Raw genomic sequence first — 16,853 nt, forward strand, 5'->3', positions numbered from 1 at the left:
TACGGTTGCTCTTAATTGTCATTTGATACTCATGACTCTCGTGGTACAGGGCGCCTCCAGTTGTTTCGGCTGTTTTTAAGAGTTATTCCCGATGTGCGAACAGTAGCAATCCCGACCACCAGTCTCTACAACGCCTGCTGACCCTCACACCATATACCAGCACAGAAACTATAGGACTGCGACTTCGAACTCATACCTGCGTTGACGTCATTTTCCTAGAACCTCTAGGTGTAGCTCCAAAGACTTTCCAATGGATGCTTTTGTCGCGCTTCGCTGCCGAGCTATACCAAAGAAACACCTTGAAACGTTAGGGAGTGACTATTCGGCCAAAGATGCCGCCCTCGTAATCATAAGCAGTATAATTGGATGTCATTGCGTAATGGGTGAAAATCGTATAATTTTCGGCGCATCTACATAATTAAAATTTTAAAAGGACCCTGGATAAAATTTTTAAAATGTAGACAAAAATTTGCAGACGTTTGTGTTCACAACATTGATTTCAATAGTCTTTGTTAAATCAAAACGATATTTTAAAATGAAAGTCCACCTATTTTAAGTTGAAAGATGTTAACTTCTGCTTTCCGGCCTTATGATATAAGAGCTCATTATGGATGACCGCGTAGCTTCAGTTTTCAGACTAGGTCGACTGTCCACTACGTTAGGGTAGTAGTGTTTTTGACATTCGGCGGCGGCGTGCGAAAAACGACTCTAATCGGCGGCGGCGGTGGCGTTTATCGGCGGCGTATATCTCTATTACGGCCGTAGGAAAATTATCCCTAATAATTTTCGCATTAATTTTTCTATAGTCGCAGCATAACCTTTTACTGCAGTTCTTCTTTTTTGTAAGGACTATCGGCGATGCGAATTCAGACGAACTGTTTTGGATTATATCCTCACTTAACATCTTAGCAACTTGCTCATCCACCCAGCATTTGTCTACATATGACATTCGACGCGGTTGTTGATAAATCGGAGTTTCATCATATAACAAAAGTTTCATTTGTACTGGTGCGAATTTTTCTTTTCTCGGCCTATATTCCCTAATTATCTTTTCGACCTTTTCCGCGGTTACCCCTTTCAAGTGTTCCAACTTGACATCCACTTCTTTCTCATCAAGTCTCTCCTCGATGTTAATGCACAACGCTCTGAACTCCTTCAAGCACATATTCTCGTCCCCCTTGTTTACTACCTGCACGGACCCTGCCTCCGGCACAAACTTGGCCAACATTTGTATGTCTCCCTGGCTTGACACCTGCATTAACCCTGCCTCTGGTGCAACCCTGGACCACATGTTTCCGTCCCTCTTGTTTTATACCTGCACTAATCCTGCATCTGGTAAAACCCTGGACCTAGGCTCTTCAGTATGAGTTCTCTGATTTAAGATCTTCCTATCTTTCAATCTCTCGATGGCTGTCTTCATTGCCGCGTTTGCTTCAGATTCGAAATATTTCCCTTTTGTAACCGGAAGTTCAACCCCTTTGATATTTTTGTTAGCACCCTGCTCCAAATCTTCCTGTACTACCGCTACCGTTTCACCTTTTCAATTTCCTCTTTCACAACAACCACCTTTGTGGCATCAAACTCCTCCTTTTTTCCCAACTTCTGAAATTCCACTACATCACCTCTTATGATCACCTTTGTTTTCTTCAGTATATCGGATCCTAAAATAGCTGCATAGGGAAACCCTTTTTCCTTTACCACGTAGAAAGTGATTACGTCGTCTATTTTTATTTCAGCATTGAAACATCCCATTGTCGTGAGAGTTCCTTTGCCAACGCCCACTAACTCTAGCTTTTCTTTCTTCAGCTCGATGTCACCCAACATCATGAGCGTATCGTATCGTAAAATGCTAAACTGAGACCATGTGTCTACTAATGCACTAAACGTATGTAAACTCATTGTTACATCTATAAAAATTAAACCTGTTTTCGGTGCTCTTGTTTCCATTCTCGAAATCATATTTGCACGTTCACTTTTCACTTCTGGCTTCGTCGACTTTTTGACTTTATTTTTCTCTTTGCATGGAGATGAATAATGACCTTTCCCATTACAACTGAAATACGTTAACTCACTGCTCTTCCCAGTGCGACAATCTTTGTCCTGTTGCCCTTCCTTTCCAAATGAGAAACATTTAATTTTTGAATCTTTATTAACTTTCTCTGCAGTCTGCGTATTTGCAGAATTTTGAAATGCACTCAACCTATTTTGCGAAATTCGAGGCCCTTTTACTCTTTCGTACACGCGAATTTGTTCTTTAAGTTCACGTAAAGATTTGGCCCGGTAAAGCATAGTTTTGTTTGCCCTGCTTTTGGGTATACCCTCGACAAAATATTCACAAATACTACGGTCATCCAATGCCATTCGCTTACTCATCTCGATAAGAACATACAAGTATTCTTGAAAACTTTCTTTTGCTAATTTGCGCGTATTACGAGGCTCACGATGTACTTCAGAAGCACAAAGTTGTATGCCGAATTCTTCTACCAGGGCGGATTTCAACGAAGTCCCTAACACCCATTAAACCCCTAGCAAATAATTTAGCTGCGCCCTTCAACAATTGCTTAGCGTACACAAATTTTTGCAAGTTATTCCAGTGCACTGTATCCGCAATATCTTAGAACTCCATCATCCACTGGTTCACATCTTGCAAACTACCATAAAATGAACTAACACTGTCTTCAATATTGCGCAACGTAAAAGCAATGGCCCTAAATCTTGGTGCAAGCATTTCATCGACACTTGCTTCAGCATAAACAGAACTTTGAGAATTTATACGACTCACTTCCCTACCTGAATTTTCTTCACTATTATACAATCCAAAATGTTGTAAGAGCCTTCCTTGCAACTCTCTTTTCAACCCTACCGCACTCAAATCTAATTCTCTTAGTTTTTCCTTTAACGCTTCCACTGTAAGCGAACGAATCTGATCGGCATCCATTATTATTGTTAGCAAGTGTCGGTTAGGGGGCTAAGATACTTGGCTTGGATATCATAAGTGGTTCCAGGCTCTGGATCAGGGACTGTTATCAGTCTTAGACCGGCCGTAGTGACGAGTGTCACGCGTGATTAGTTATCACGTCCTGCACGAGGTGCCCCTGCTTCTACTGATAATGGCGGATCTAAAGAGGACAACTCTATAAAACCCGCACCCCTGAGTCATTGTGCCGAACTGAGGGGAGGGAGGACTCTTTAAGAGTCAAGATCGGTACACAACGGTGACGAACTGGATTGTTTAGGGCTTTTGATTATTGACATTCAATTTTGACTTGATGACTTTGGGCTGGTAGGTGCGGTATTCTGCCACCTTAGTAGGTCGGGGTGAAACCCTACCTAAATGGCTGGGAGGCTAATGCTGCACCTGCCCACGTCCCGTTAAAACCGTGGCGGGCCTCAAGGTAGGGTCCAGCTTCGTCGCCGTTAAGTTGGTGGTGTAGGTGCGGTGGAAAATTTTCCCGCTTCGCGTCCGGTCTGGCTCTGAACGCATTACTCATAAGGTAATGCGTCAACCCTCGCGTGTCCTCCCTGCATAGCATAGATAACCACGGGACCGTTGAAGGGCGACTACACAATCGGCTCCGGATAGCGGCCTTGAGGGGGGAATTCTTAGAATGGACACGACTAACACGAATCCGCCAATGATGGGGTGCGGAAGAAGAGCGGTTTTGATGGAAATACGTCAAATCAATCTTCAGCACTCTAAGGCGGCTTCCGGAAATTTGTTGCTCTGCCTTGAAAAAGGCGGAGTGGATATAGTCATTGTCCAGGAGCCGTGGCTGAGTAGTAACGGCAGTAAGATTTCTAGATTAAGGACTGGAAAATTTAACACCCTGGTGCATGGGGAGGCAAGTAGGCCTAGATCCTGTGTGCTTGTTAAAAAAGAGATTAAAGCTTTTATTCTCTCTAATTTCAGCAATGCTGACGTAACCACGGTCTGCTTCGGGCGAGGAAGTAATGAAATGTGGGTGGCCTCAGCGTACATGCCCCACGGGGATGTAGAGGGACCACCACTTGCGATACTGGGCGAAATCACCGCTGAAGCAAGGCGGATAGGTGTTGGCGTGATTATCGGTGACGATGCTAATGCCCATCATAGCATCTGGGGAAGCTCGGATACCAACACTAGAGGTGAGTCTTTATTTACTTTTATTGTAGATGAGGGACTTTGTATATGCAATAGGGGGAATGACCCGACTTTTAATACTGCGGTAACGGAGGAGGCCTGGACCTCACCCTGTTTAGTAGAGAACTGGAAGGTCGGATATCTGGTGGAGGGTTCTGAACGAGCACTCCTTCTTCGATCACCGATATAAGAAGTTATCGGTGAACGAAGAACGAAGAACGTCCCGGTAAAATATCTTTTAGGAACCCTAAAAGTACTAACTGGGACTTGTATTGCAGGAAGCTGGGAGAGCTATTGCCTGCGGAGCCTACCGTTAGTTCGGACCTGTCCGAAACTGAGATAGACGTTTTTGGGGAAAACTTCATTTCGGCAAGCAATAGCGCCTTTCAGCTGTCCTGCCCATTAAAAACTTGCAGGGGAAGGGCAAGCCGCCCTGGTGTTCGGATTCTCTTGACGACCTAAGGGCGTCCAGTCGGCGGCTCTTCAATAGAGCCAGGAGGAGCAAATTACCCTCGAACTGGGAGCTCTATAAGGTGAGTCTGGGGATTTATAAATATGAAATAATGGTAGCCAAGCGAGGTGCATGGCGAAGCTTCTGCGAAAACGTAGAAGGCTGCAATGAATCCGAGAGGCTTAGAAAAATATTCTCTAGGAATCCCGATCCTCTGGGGTATCTGAGAGAGGATGGTGGGGACTGGCCCATGAGTAGCGAGGAGTCCATAAAGCTTTTACTGGATAATCATTTTCCCGATGTCTCAGTTGCGCAGGAATCTTTGCCTGCATGGTCGGCGGTCGTTGGCCATGCAGAAGTGCCTGCCATTCCAATACGGGAAAGTCAAATAACCTGGGCTATAGGGTCGTTCAAGCCCTATAAGTCTCCGGGCCCGGATGGAATCATTCCTGCGCAACTTCAAAAGTCTTTGGGGATTTCCTGTCGCTGCACAGTGTTTCGTGTAGAACAAGCTAGCTGGACAAAATTATTTTATGAGATTTTCCGTTTCATATGCAGTCATTTATTACAACTACGTCATGTTCTTATTTTTTTATTTTTTTCCAAAATTTTACTTCATATGCATACATTTGCTTATTTCATATACAGTAACTCATGCGAATAAGTGACATAGATCCAAAAAAATTTAAAGGACTTAAGAATATTACTTTATTGTACTTAAATTGAACGGACTACAAATCTCAATACTCTAAAAAATTCTAAAAATTCGAAAAAAAAAATTTAATTTTTTTATGAAAATTCGTCGAATTTTTCAAACATTTTTTAAATATAATTTACTTTTTGTTATAGATCGTGACAAATTTTCCAATGGGAAATTAGTTAAAATAAATTTGCGAAAGCGAAAATTGTAAGAAATGTCCAAAAAGGGGTGCCTTAGTAACAGTCAGGAATGTAAAAGTGAATTACAATAATAATAATAACAATGTAAATAATTAAATCAATTATGTGAAAATTAGTTATTACAAAAACTTAAAAGTGAAATATCATACAAATTAGAAAAGACAATAGATTTAAATTAAATAAAACCTGATCCAACAAAAAGTTATAGGGTAGGTTATCTTTTATAATTATGTTATTATTCGTTTTCATCACTTTCATTCGATGAGTCACTTGTGGAATTGTTATGAGCATCAGCAACACTACTGTGAAACCTTGAAACAACTGGGGTATTTATTGACTCCTCAACATAATCGGGGGACAGTAAATTTAAGACTTCTGAAGTCAGAATTTAAAATTTTTTCTTAGGTATCTCCCTAAAACTGTTAACTAAAGGATCCGATGTTATAAGCAACATATTCATAAGATCTCTATTCGTGGATTCACGCGACTGCTTTTGTGTGTTATCATCCCTGAATCTTTGTTACGGGCTTCCTGTGCTTCCTCAGAAAGTTCACCAATAGGTAAAATTGCTGATTTTATAATATCAGTACTATGCACTAAGATTTTATGAACTGTAACAGGCATATTAAGCCATGGATAGAGATCTATGTATAGTTTTTTAGTCTCACTCGCAATTATCTCAAATTTTTGGATATTATTCCCAGATGCTAATACGTGAAGGAGAATATCAAATCTTTTGATGAGCATCACATCCAATCCCGTAATCTCAGTACTGGCCTCAGAACTTTCGAAAAACCTTCGAGCAGTATTACCATCATTGGTATTGCCGAATCCTGGTTTTGGTTGATCTACTATCAATCCAAGTTCACTTTTAAATTTATTCTGGATTTCGTTGGAACGTTGCTTAACATTCTCGTTATCTGCCTCATTCCTAAGCTGCCATTTTTTTACTTCGAGGCGATAACTTGTGTGAAGCAAGCATTCAAAACATCTTATCCATGCATGTAGAGTAGAAGGACAGACGGACGACTGTGTATAAAAACTGGGCTAAGCTTCAACCGATTTCTCCCATTTTCACAGAAAATAGTTGCCGTCATAGAATTTATGTCCCTACCAAATTTCAGAAGGATAGGTAAATTTTTGTCGACTTATGGCATTAAAAGTATTCTAGACAAATTAAATGAAAAAGGACGGAGCCAAGCCCATTTTGAAATTTTCTTTTATTTTTGTATTTTGTTGCACCATGTCATTACTGGAGTTGAATGTTGACATAATTTTCTTATATACTGTAAAGATATTAACTTTTTTTTTAAATTTGACTTTAAAAAAAAATTTTTTTAAAGTGGGAATGGTCGTTCTCCGATTTTGCCAATTTTTATTATGCATACATATGGTAATAGGAGTAATGTTCCTGCCAAATTTCATAATGATATCTTTAACGACTGCCAAATTACAGCTTGCAAAACTTCTAAATTACCTTCTTTTAAAAGTAGGCGGTGCCACGCCCGTTGTCCAAAATTTTACTAATTTTGTATTTTGCGTCATATGTTCAACTCACCTACCAAGTTTCATCGCTTTATATGTCTTTGGTAATGAATTATCGCACTTTTTCGATTTTTCGAAAATTTCGATATCGAAAAAGTGGGCGTGGTTATAGTCCGATATCGTTCATTTTAAATAGCGATCTGAGATGAGTGCCCAGGAACCTACATACCAAATTTCATCAAGATAACTCAAAAGTTACTCAAGTTATCGTGTTAACGGACATACGGACGGACAGACGGACATGGCTCAATCAAATTTTTTTTCGATACTGATGATTTTGATATATGGAAGTCTATATCTATCTCGATTCCTTTATACCTGTACAACCAACCATTATCCAATCAAAGTTAATATACTCTGTGAGCTCTGCTCAACTGAGTATAAAAAGGGAAGCATAGAATTAAATTTACTGTGTGAATATGAACTATGCAGAAGATAAAAATGATGTCAAAAAATTGGATGTACTGTTGTTAATTTGAATAACTAAATGAAATCAAATATGTGCATGAAATTATTAAACAATGTAAAAAAATACTAATAAATTTACCCCTAAAAAATAACCGTCTGTTATACGTTTCCCTTGTTGTTCTGTCTTGCATTTTCACGTATGAAATATCTTGATGTGAACTTTGTTCAAAATACATCAGCTGCTGGGAGAAACAATTACTGACTGAAATCGCCCGCCCTCAAAAAGCAGCCTGGATCCGCAACTGCAAGAATTTATGGCCTCCCAAAAACGCACAAGGCAGGAACTCCACTCAGACCTATATGCTCAGCGATTGGTTCACCATCCTACGGACTGTGTAAATATATCATTAATATATTAAAAAACTTAACTGCAAACTCCTATGAAGACGAAAAATTCATTTCTTTTGACGTAGTCTCACTGTTTCCTTGTATCCCGACAAATTTAGCACTTGACATCATACAAAGAAAATGGACGACTATAAAAACATTTACCAACATGCCGAAACAAATATTTATGGACATATTACCATTTTGCATAGAAGAAAGTAGATATTTTAATTTAAGGACACGGTATATGTCCAGTTGAAAGGAATGCCGATGGGATCCCTTGCTTCACCAGTTATTGCAGATATTATAATGGAGGAACTACTTAACAAGACGATGGAGGAACTAGGCCAGAAGCCCAGATTAATAAGTAAATACGTCGATGACATTTTTGCAATTATACGCGAAGATGAGATACATCATACCCTAAATGCGCTAAATTCGTCTAACAGACACATAAAATTTACAATAGAATTAGAAGAAGAAGGTAAACTACCTTACCTTGATTCTATTGTAATCAGACGAGGAAATAACTTAAAACTGCGGTGGTATAAGAAACCAACAGCGTCCGGACGAGTTATCAATTTTCATTCGAAACATCATAAACGATGATAATGAACATAGCAATGGGCTGTATACGACGCATGTTGAACATATCGGACCAAATTTACCACAGGGAAATAGAGAATGAGATATTGTGCTTATTGAAACAAAACGACTTTCCAGAAAATATCATAAAAACCCTTAATAAAGAGAGCAAAAACTACGAGAAATCTGCAGAAAGACGAAACCCCGAAAATTTATAAATCAGTCGCATATGTACCTCATCTATCAGAACGGCTAACAAGATCAAATATTTACAACAAAGAAACTATAAGAATAGCACACAAACCCACAAACAGTTTAAACAAGATATTTCATAATACAAAATCCAAAATACATCGAATGGAAAAATACAATTTAATTTACAAAACCCCCTGTAACGGAAGCAAACACGAGACTTGTAACAACGTATACGTAGGAACAACAAAGTCGAAATTAAAAACTAGAGTATCACAACACAAATCTGACTTCAAACAATGTCAGGATTCCAGTATCGCAAAAACAGCACTAACGGCTCACTGTGCATCTAGCGGCCATTCTCCAAACTTCGAATGATCATCAATTTTGGCACAAGAACAATGCTATACCAAAAGCCTAACATTGAAAATTTTACATATAATAAACACCCCGCCGAACGTAAGAGTGAATTACAAAACGGACACTGATAAAATTGCACACATCTACAGACACTTGTTGACAAACAAACGGACAGTATTAAGATCCACGTCAAAGCAGCTAGACGTGTAAATAATTAATGTATGTAAATGTTTATAATTGTTTTTGTTTAAAAATTTTTTATGTAAATGCTAAGTTAATTTTCTTTATAATATTATTGCAGTTACTCTTGAGAACGGTTACCGATGTGCAACCGAAATGTATGGGGGAAAAACTAAAAAACGTGTGTTTTTATTCCTAATGACCTAAAGCCAGCCAAAATTCAACAAATATAACTCATCAAATTACGCGGTAAATGCAATTACCCAAATTATAAAAGAAAAAAATAGCATCCGACCAAAAAAAATATTTAAACAAATTAAATAATTGAATAATAATAATACGCCTGCATTCATATATGCAAGCACATATATGTGGCTTAGTTATTAGCCAGATATTAAATCTTTTGCGAAGAGAATCAGAAAACAAAAAAAAAAGTAGCTTTAAAAATCAACCGAAAAAAAAATGAGAACCAGATGAAACGATAAGAAAAAGATCTAAAGCAAAAGTATGTTAGAAACTCTCAATAATTAAGTATGAGAAACTGCAATACCATGACTTAAATATGAGTAATTACAGTAACAATACTTAAATGTAAAATTTTAGGCAGAAGGCGAAAAAAAAATCGCATGTTGATTGAATTGAAAAAACAAAAAAAGAAACAAAAAAACTAAGAGTGCTGAAACTGAATTCCGCTTATTTCTCCTGCTTCGGATCGACCATAGTTTCGCTCACTCTCACTCTCTCTCTCTTCTGCAGTCTACGATGTTCCAATGCCTTTTTCTTTCTCCTTTTCTTTAAATAGATCTCTCCCAATTGTAATAAATTTTAGGTTACTGACCTCTTTCCGGCTCAACAACGGAAACGGCTGATCGGCGGTAATTTATAGCGTATGTGTGCCAAGTACCGGTAGGCCGCCCCTTCAATGTTGGTCGCCTTGTCGGGGGGGAGAAGGGGCTTAAATATTATGTTGGAATCTCCTCTGCGGAGCGGTCCCAACACGAGACGAATTAAGAGGAAAGCCCCATATGTCCTACAGCGTCGATGGCGTGTTCAGAAGAAGGCATCACTTGTCGCTGCAGGAGAGGTGAGGATTGCGACACTAACAACATCCAAGCCAAGTTGTTGAGGTATCCGTGCCGATGGCTGTGTGGTCAGCGGGTGTTTATTGAAAGGCTGATCGTGAACGTTCCCCTCCGATGCCTGGGCAAGGTCGGTTGTATAAGTGCCTTACCCCCGCTATGCTGGCTCTGCCGGGGGCTGACTAACCATTCCATGCAAACTCGTGGGAAATTTATGCCCATAGCAAATAAAGATAATAAAAAGGAGGGGGAGAAAGGAGCGTTCTGGGAATGCTCTCTGAAGACGATTTTCTGGCGACGCCAACAAACTCCCGGGGGAGCTCAACCTGGCGGAGCTGGGTGAGGATGGTTCTTCAACCCTCGGAAGGCGAGCAGGCGAGTCTTAACCCAATGATCAGGGTGGCTCAAATTAAACTGCAGCACTCAAAAGCCGCCTCAGATAACCTGCTGGTCCTCCTCAGGGAGGAGGACATTGATGTCTGCCTAGTGCAGGAACCATGGGTATTGTCGTCACAGGTTATGGAAACTATAAACTTTTTTACACACATGGAAAAGGTAAACCGAGGGCTTGCGTCGTCGTTAGGAATACTATTAATGCTTTCCTTTTACATAATCTCAGTAGTTACGATGTTGCTGTGGTCAAGATCGAGTCAAGAAACGGCCGAAGCATGACGGTCGCCTCGGCTTATATGGCCCACGATCGGCCCGCTCCTCCAGAGAAGGTAGCGCAAATGGTAGCAAAAACAGGCAAGAAGGAGACGGTCGTGATGGTTTGCGACGCCAACGAAAGGCACGCGGTTTGGGGGAGCAGCGAGATAAACGAACGGGGTCTCTGTTTGAATTTATATTAGCTAACAATCTTTACGTATGTAACAAGGGCAGCTCTCCCACCTTTAGTTTTACGAGTACGGCGAACTACCTGGGGTGGGAGTAAATCCTTGATATAACACTAACATCTGACTCCCGGGAGCTTACGGTTAGAAACTGGGAGGTGTCGAAAAACTTTCCCTGTCGGATCACCGTCTGATCCTTTTAACGGACGTCCTGGAGCCTATTTGACAAGATATTCAGTGATAGGCTCCATAGAAGTAGGACGCCTATTCAATCTACAGACAGTCTTGACGACCGAGCCCGGTCTCTGGAGAAAAGTTTTCAGGTGGCCTATAAATTCGCCTCTCCAATTTCGAGGAGCACAAAGACCTGAGGTCAAAGCTGAGGAGGGTCTACAACGACTGTCACTTCAGGAACGATTTCCAGAGGCACACCACAGGGAAGGGGGGGGGGGGGGGGGTGGGGTGGTGCTTTCACCTCTGCTTTGGCTGATCACCATAAATGAAATCCTAGGAAAACTTAACGCAGGGGGGGGGGTTAAGATCGTGGCGTATGCCGACGACGTGGCGATCTTGGTCTCTGGTCCCGTCCCCTCCGTAATGAGCGAAGTCACGGAAAGGGCCTTGGCTTAACTCCGCAGGTGGGCACAGGGATGTGGCCTTAGGTTAAATCCCGACAAGACGGACCTGCTTCTCTTCACGAGGAAGTAAAAGCCACCTGCCTTCAGACTACCATTCTTAAACGGCCAACGGGACTAACAATTGACTGCAAGTTGAATTGGAAAGTATGTCTATGCCTGCAAATCAATGTTTGGTAAGAAATGGGGACTCAAACCAAGCATGGTACTTTGGATGTACGTGGTGGTGGTGCGACCAGTCGTTCCTATGGTTCCATAGTCTGGTGGGAAGCCCTAAGTTAGAGCTACAATACCAGCCTGCAAAAAGTCCAGCGCACTGCGTCGTTGGTGCCATAGGGGCCGGACACACTTGCCCCACAGCTGCTTTAGACCCGATTTTGCACCTGCTTGCTATCGACTTGCATATACTTTGTACATCGTCACAAAACGCACTGAGACTCAGGTAGTCTGGGTGTTGGAAGGATACTCAGCAAGGGCATAGTAGTATCCTAAAGAAACTTCCGGATGGTACATGTAGTACCGAGACAGATGACCACCCTCACAAACTGAAGTTTGAGTACGGTTATGATGACGACATCCAAATCTACACTGACGGCTCTATGATGGAATCGGGAGTGGGGGCCGTAGTCTTCTCTGAGTCCCGAAATTTGTCTGCATTATTCAGATTCCCATCGCACTTCAGCGTGTGGCAAGCCTGCAAATCACTGAAGGGCTTGAATGTAGCTGATAAAGTTTGCACCCTGTCGGATAGCCAAGCAGCGATAAAAGCGCTTTCCTCGCCACACATTAACTCAAAATTAGCGTGGGCTTGTAAGCGACTCATATCCCAGTTATCCACCAATCTAGTACTACGCGTTATCTGGGCCCCGGGTCATAGGGGGATAGAGGGTAACGAGAAGGCCGACGAGCTAGCACGCAAGGGCACATCGGAGATGAACGAGGAAATAACCAGTGTCGAAGTAGGCATACCCTTAGCAGAAGCCAAGGGGAATATCCAACGCTTCTACTTGAAGAAAGCGCAAACAAAGTGGAATAACATCACCCCCTGTACAATACCAAAATCCATTTGGCCAAACTATGATGGAAAGAGGACGAGAAGTCTTCTGAACAAATCCAGGGCTAACAAACGCAAACTGATAGCAGTCTGCAGTCATTGGGCAGTAGGTACGCATGCGGAAAAGATGGGCATTCTGTATAACGACTACTGCAGAAGCTGCAAAGATCCAAATGCCAAGGAGACAGTAGAACACTTTATGTGTAAATGCCCGGCTCTAGCTAGAGCCCGGCTAAGGTTCCTTGTAACCCCGTTTCTAGAAGACCTCAGAGGGTTATCTGTGATAGCAATCCCGAATATTCTTAATTTTATCAACAACTCGGGCTGGTTGTAATACATTGACCGTAACATTCCTTAGGTTCTTAGACAAGTTACACGGCATCAAAACGGCTTTAAATAGCTACTTGGGTGACCAGGGTCGCAGCCATTTCACCTACCTACATACCTACCGGTAGGCCGATTGCCTACTATGTTGTCTTACAAAGAGCGCTAAGGCGTAGGCAATTATATAATGCGGATATGTATGCTGGTGCTTTTGTTGTTGTGGGGTAAAGTTAACTGATCCTTAGTAGCCAATCTTACAGTGTTCTGTGACCGGTAAAAAAATGCCGAGGTTACTGCCTTCTGTTGAAAAGAACCCCGGCATTGGCAGGAAATGACTGTATAGGATATTGTAAGAAGCGATGCAGGCCCCTCCTAGGTCCTGTAAGCTGCTCCGTTGTCAGCAACCGTTGATTAACGGACGATAACTGTTATTTTATTTTGGCACTTGTCACCACTGTGTATGCCATATGGGATATATGGATAATTAGTATTTTTTTAGTTTTCAACCTTTTTTTTTAATATTTTTATTTTTTTGTTTTTGTTAGTTCACCGGCTCACTTCACTACTTAGTTTTAAGACTTTGAACGTATACTATTTACCCGAGTATACCGAACCGCATCACTTTGTAGACACCTTGAAACTAAAATTTTCTAATGTTCGAACGCTTTCGGAAGCTGGTGAATATCGGGGCTCCGCCCGCCTGATCTCACTCAAACAAATTGCTATCATCGAACCTATGCCTTCGCGACAAGCTACACACCTACACATGCATACACAATTTTACTCGGGCGGTTGCTTCGGGTATAACACACAAAAAAATACACGTCTTTTCCTACACTACTGATGATAAGGCTGTCGTTACAAAAGGCGATCACGCGACTTGAATCCAATACTTGCTAATCGCACATGTGACGCAGCCATGAAAATAGATATGCCCGCAATCCATTCCATCAACGTTTCGGAAGCTCGATATCCCGTCCTGCTCCTCAGGATGATTGGCAACAAGGTGGCTCGGCATCAAATACATTCCAACGGTACCACCTTCACCAATCGTCAAATACAAGCAAACCGTATACGCGGAAAGAGCCTAATCAAGCTGAGGAGAGCAGCTCCCTCGTCCTCCAACGCGCCGCACCGAAAAGATTTCGTAGCGGGAGAATATCGTCAAATTGCATCTTCGCCAATTTTGACAACCCTCGAGCCGATAGCACCTACCGCCATAGTTTGTGACGACAGCATGTCTCCATACTGGCTTGAATGAGTGGCAGCGTGTACATGTGTTCCTGTGTTAATGTTCTTTGTGTCCAGGTCCGTACCTTAGCCGCAATGTTGCCTTTAATCTAATGACATCACGTATTGGCAACATTGTACGTATACCCTGCAAAAATCGTTGGACCATGTGGTCCACTGGAGTACCTACCATTCTACTCCACTGTAGTGCAGCGATGGACCAACTCATGTTTCTACACGAACATGTTGTAAGCCGATTATTGCTCGTTTCTAACGATTGTAATCACTACACGATGTTTATTGGATTGTGGGTACTCCATGGATTACTCTGATGTAATGCGGAGCTGGAGTATATGGTCCGGTCCTAGGACATCGCAATGTTAATTGGACCATATGTTTTGTATGAATTTTGGTTAATTTTGGAGCACTCGCTTGGTCCATAGCGAGTACTCCATACATGCATGCATGGAGTACTCGCGATTTTTGCAGGGTAGTGAACACAATGTTGCAGCGGAAATAAGATGAAGCGCTTGGCATCATGTTGTGATAATAAATAAAATATCACCATGTTGCTAACAGCCTAGCAACATTGACGAATGCCACGCACCTATGTGTTTGTTTTGTTCTGTATTATGTATGTGGATGTGTATTGGTACAAGGCTATGAACGTGTGAGCGGCCAAGGCACGAACCAAACGTATCTGTGTAGGTGTTCGTTTTGTGGAGCGGTAAGCGCGTAAATGTATGAGTGCCTGATTGTATGAACGTATATATGGAAAATACGGGAAAGCCGAAAAAAAGTTATGCAATAAATGGTAAAAATTTTCCGTTTCTGGGTAACATTCCTTACCACGGCGGTGGCTATAAGAAGGGGATAAATGAGTCAACGGGCCAAAGTCTTGTTTCAACAGTGCCCAGTGCAAGTTAAGTGCAATTGAGTCAAAAGTGAAGTGCGCGCTTTTAAACGAAAGTGAGAAAAAAAAGTTCACAAAGTTTGTAGTGAGCGAATTTTATTGCATTTTTGAAAAATTTGTGCACATCGAAAATTTCCGCGATACATAAAAAGGGGTAGCAGTTTCCAGCAAACATATGTTGCGAAAGGGAAGACATGTCCATTGTGGTGTTTTTTTTTTTTTTGGTACAGGCATGTTTGACGGGAGCTGGGTCTCCAACCTGGCCTATCTCCCAAGCAAGCCAAAAGAAAACTTGCATCGACATATACATCCCTGCATACAAATATATGTATGCAGACGAATATATGACTATGCAGACAAGAAATCCATAGGCATTTATGTATACGTACAGCCGCATAGATACACTTTTATCTTTGGATTTCGTTAATAAATTTCATTGACATCTCATTACAGAGCATACAATTTAATATCCGTTGGAAAAAAACCACTGGACGCTGCTTTTGGCTACATACCGCCCGGCAACAACTACCATGTACTATACGACTTTAATTTGGTGGCGCACACCACAACAACAACCACTACAGCATTTTTTTTGGCAACATACGGCCGCAACAACCACAACAGCAGTATTTATATATATTGGCGGCGTAACGCCCAACAACAACTACGTTACATTGGCGACATACCGCCCAATAACAGAATCATCTATAAGAACTTGGAACTTTACATATAACATTTTTTACTGGGGGCGTTGAGCCGCAAGAACAACAGCAAAAACACAATAAAATTTTAAGATCGACAGCAATTTTCACCGGCGGCATTGGGTCGCAACAACAACAGCCACGGCATTACATACAACAAAAAGATACAAGACGAGTTTGGGCTAAGCGGGCAACACGAGCAACTACCATAAAGAAAAACGGCAGCAACAACCACAGCAAAGTTGGCAGCAACCTTTAATCATTTGGGGCTAGGAGCTTTTCCGGCAGTACGTCGGATATTATTATTTTTTTCATATATTTTTTTATATACTTTTACATTTTTTATTTTTTGAATATTGTCACAAGGGGGATAATTAGTTCATAGGATGCATGCAAAAAGGGGGGCATTCTATTTCCGGGGCCTTTTTTTTTCTTTTCGTTTCTCCTTTTTTGTACTTTTCTTCTTCGGTTTGACGTTTAATTTTTGTAGATATTTTCATATCATTATCTTCTACCATATACACAATTTTTATTGCACATGTTTTCTGCTACCTATGTTAGTATCAACTCAAAATTTCGAATTTTGAATTTTTTTCTGCCATATTTTTTTTTTATTTTTTTTTTTTATACTTACTTTTATTATTATTGGCAAAAGCAATCGCAACATCACACATCGAGATTTCACATGATTTTGTGCCTTCATCACTAAGACATTTTTTTTGTCGAATATTCATTTGTTTATCTTCGCATTTGATTATCACGCTGGTAGATTTGATACTACCAAAGCACTCATTACCAAAGATCACTAGCGAGTGATCTTGGTTGAGTGATTGAGGGTGGCTACCGTGAGCGTGGCCTAGGGTACAAATGTATGTATATTTTCTACTCTTACTATTTCAGCAAATTCAGCATATCCACTCAACTGCACCGGCGCCGTTGGAGTACGAGCATATGGG

This window comes from Eurosta solidaginis, chromosome X (genome assembly GCF_040869045.1).
Source record: "Eurosta solidaginis isolate ZX-2024a chromosome X, ASM4086904v1, whole genome shotgun sequence".
NCBI classification, from domain to species: Eukaryota; Metazoa; Arthropoda; class Insecta; order Diptera; family Tephritidae; genus Eurosta; species Eurosta solidaginis.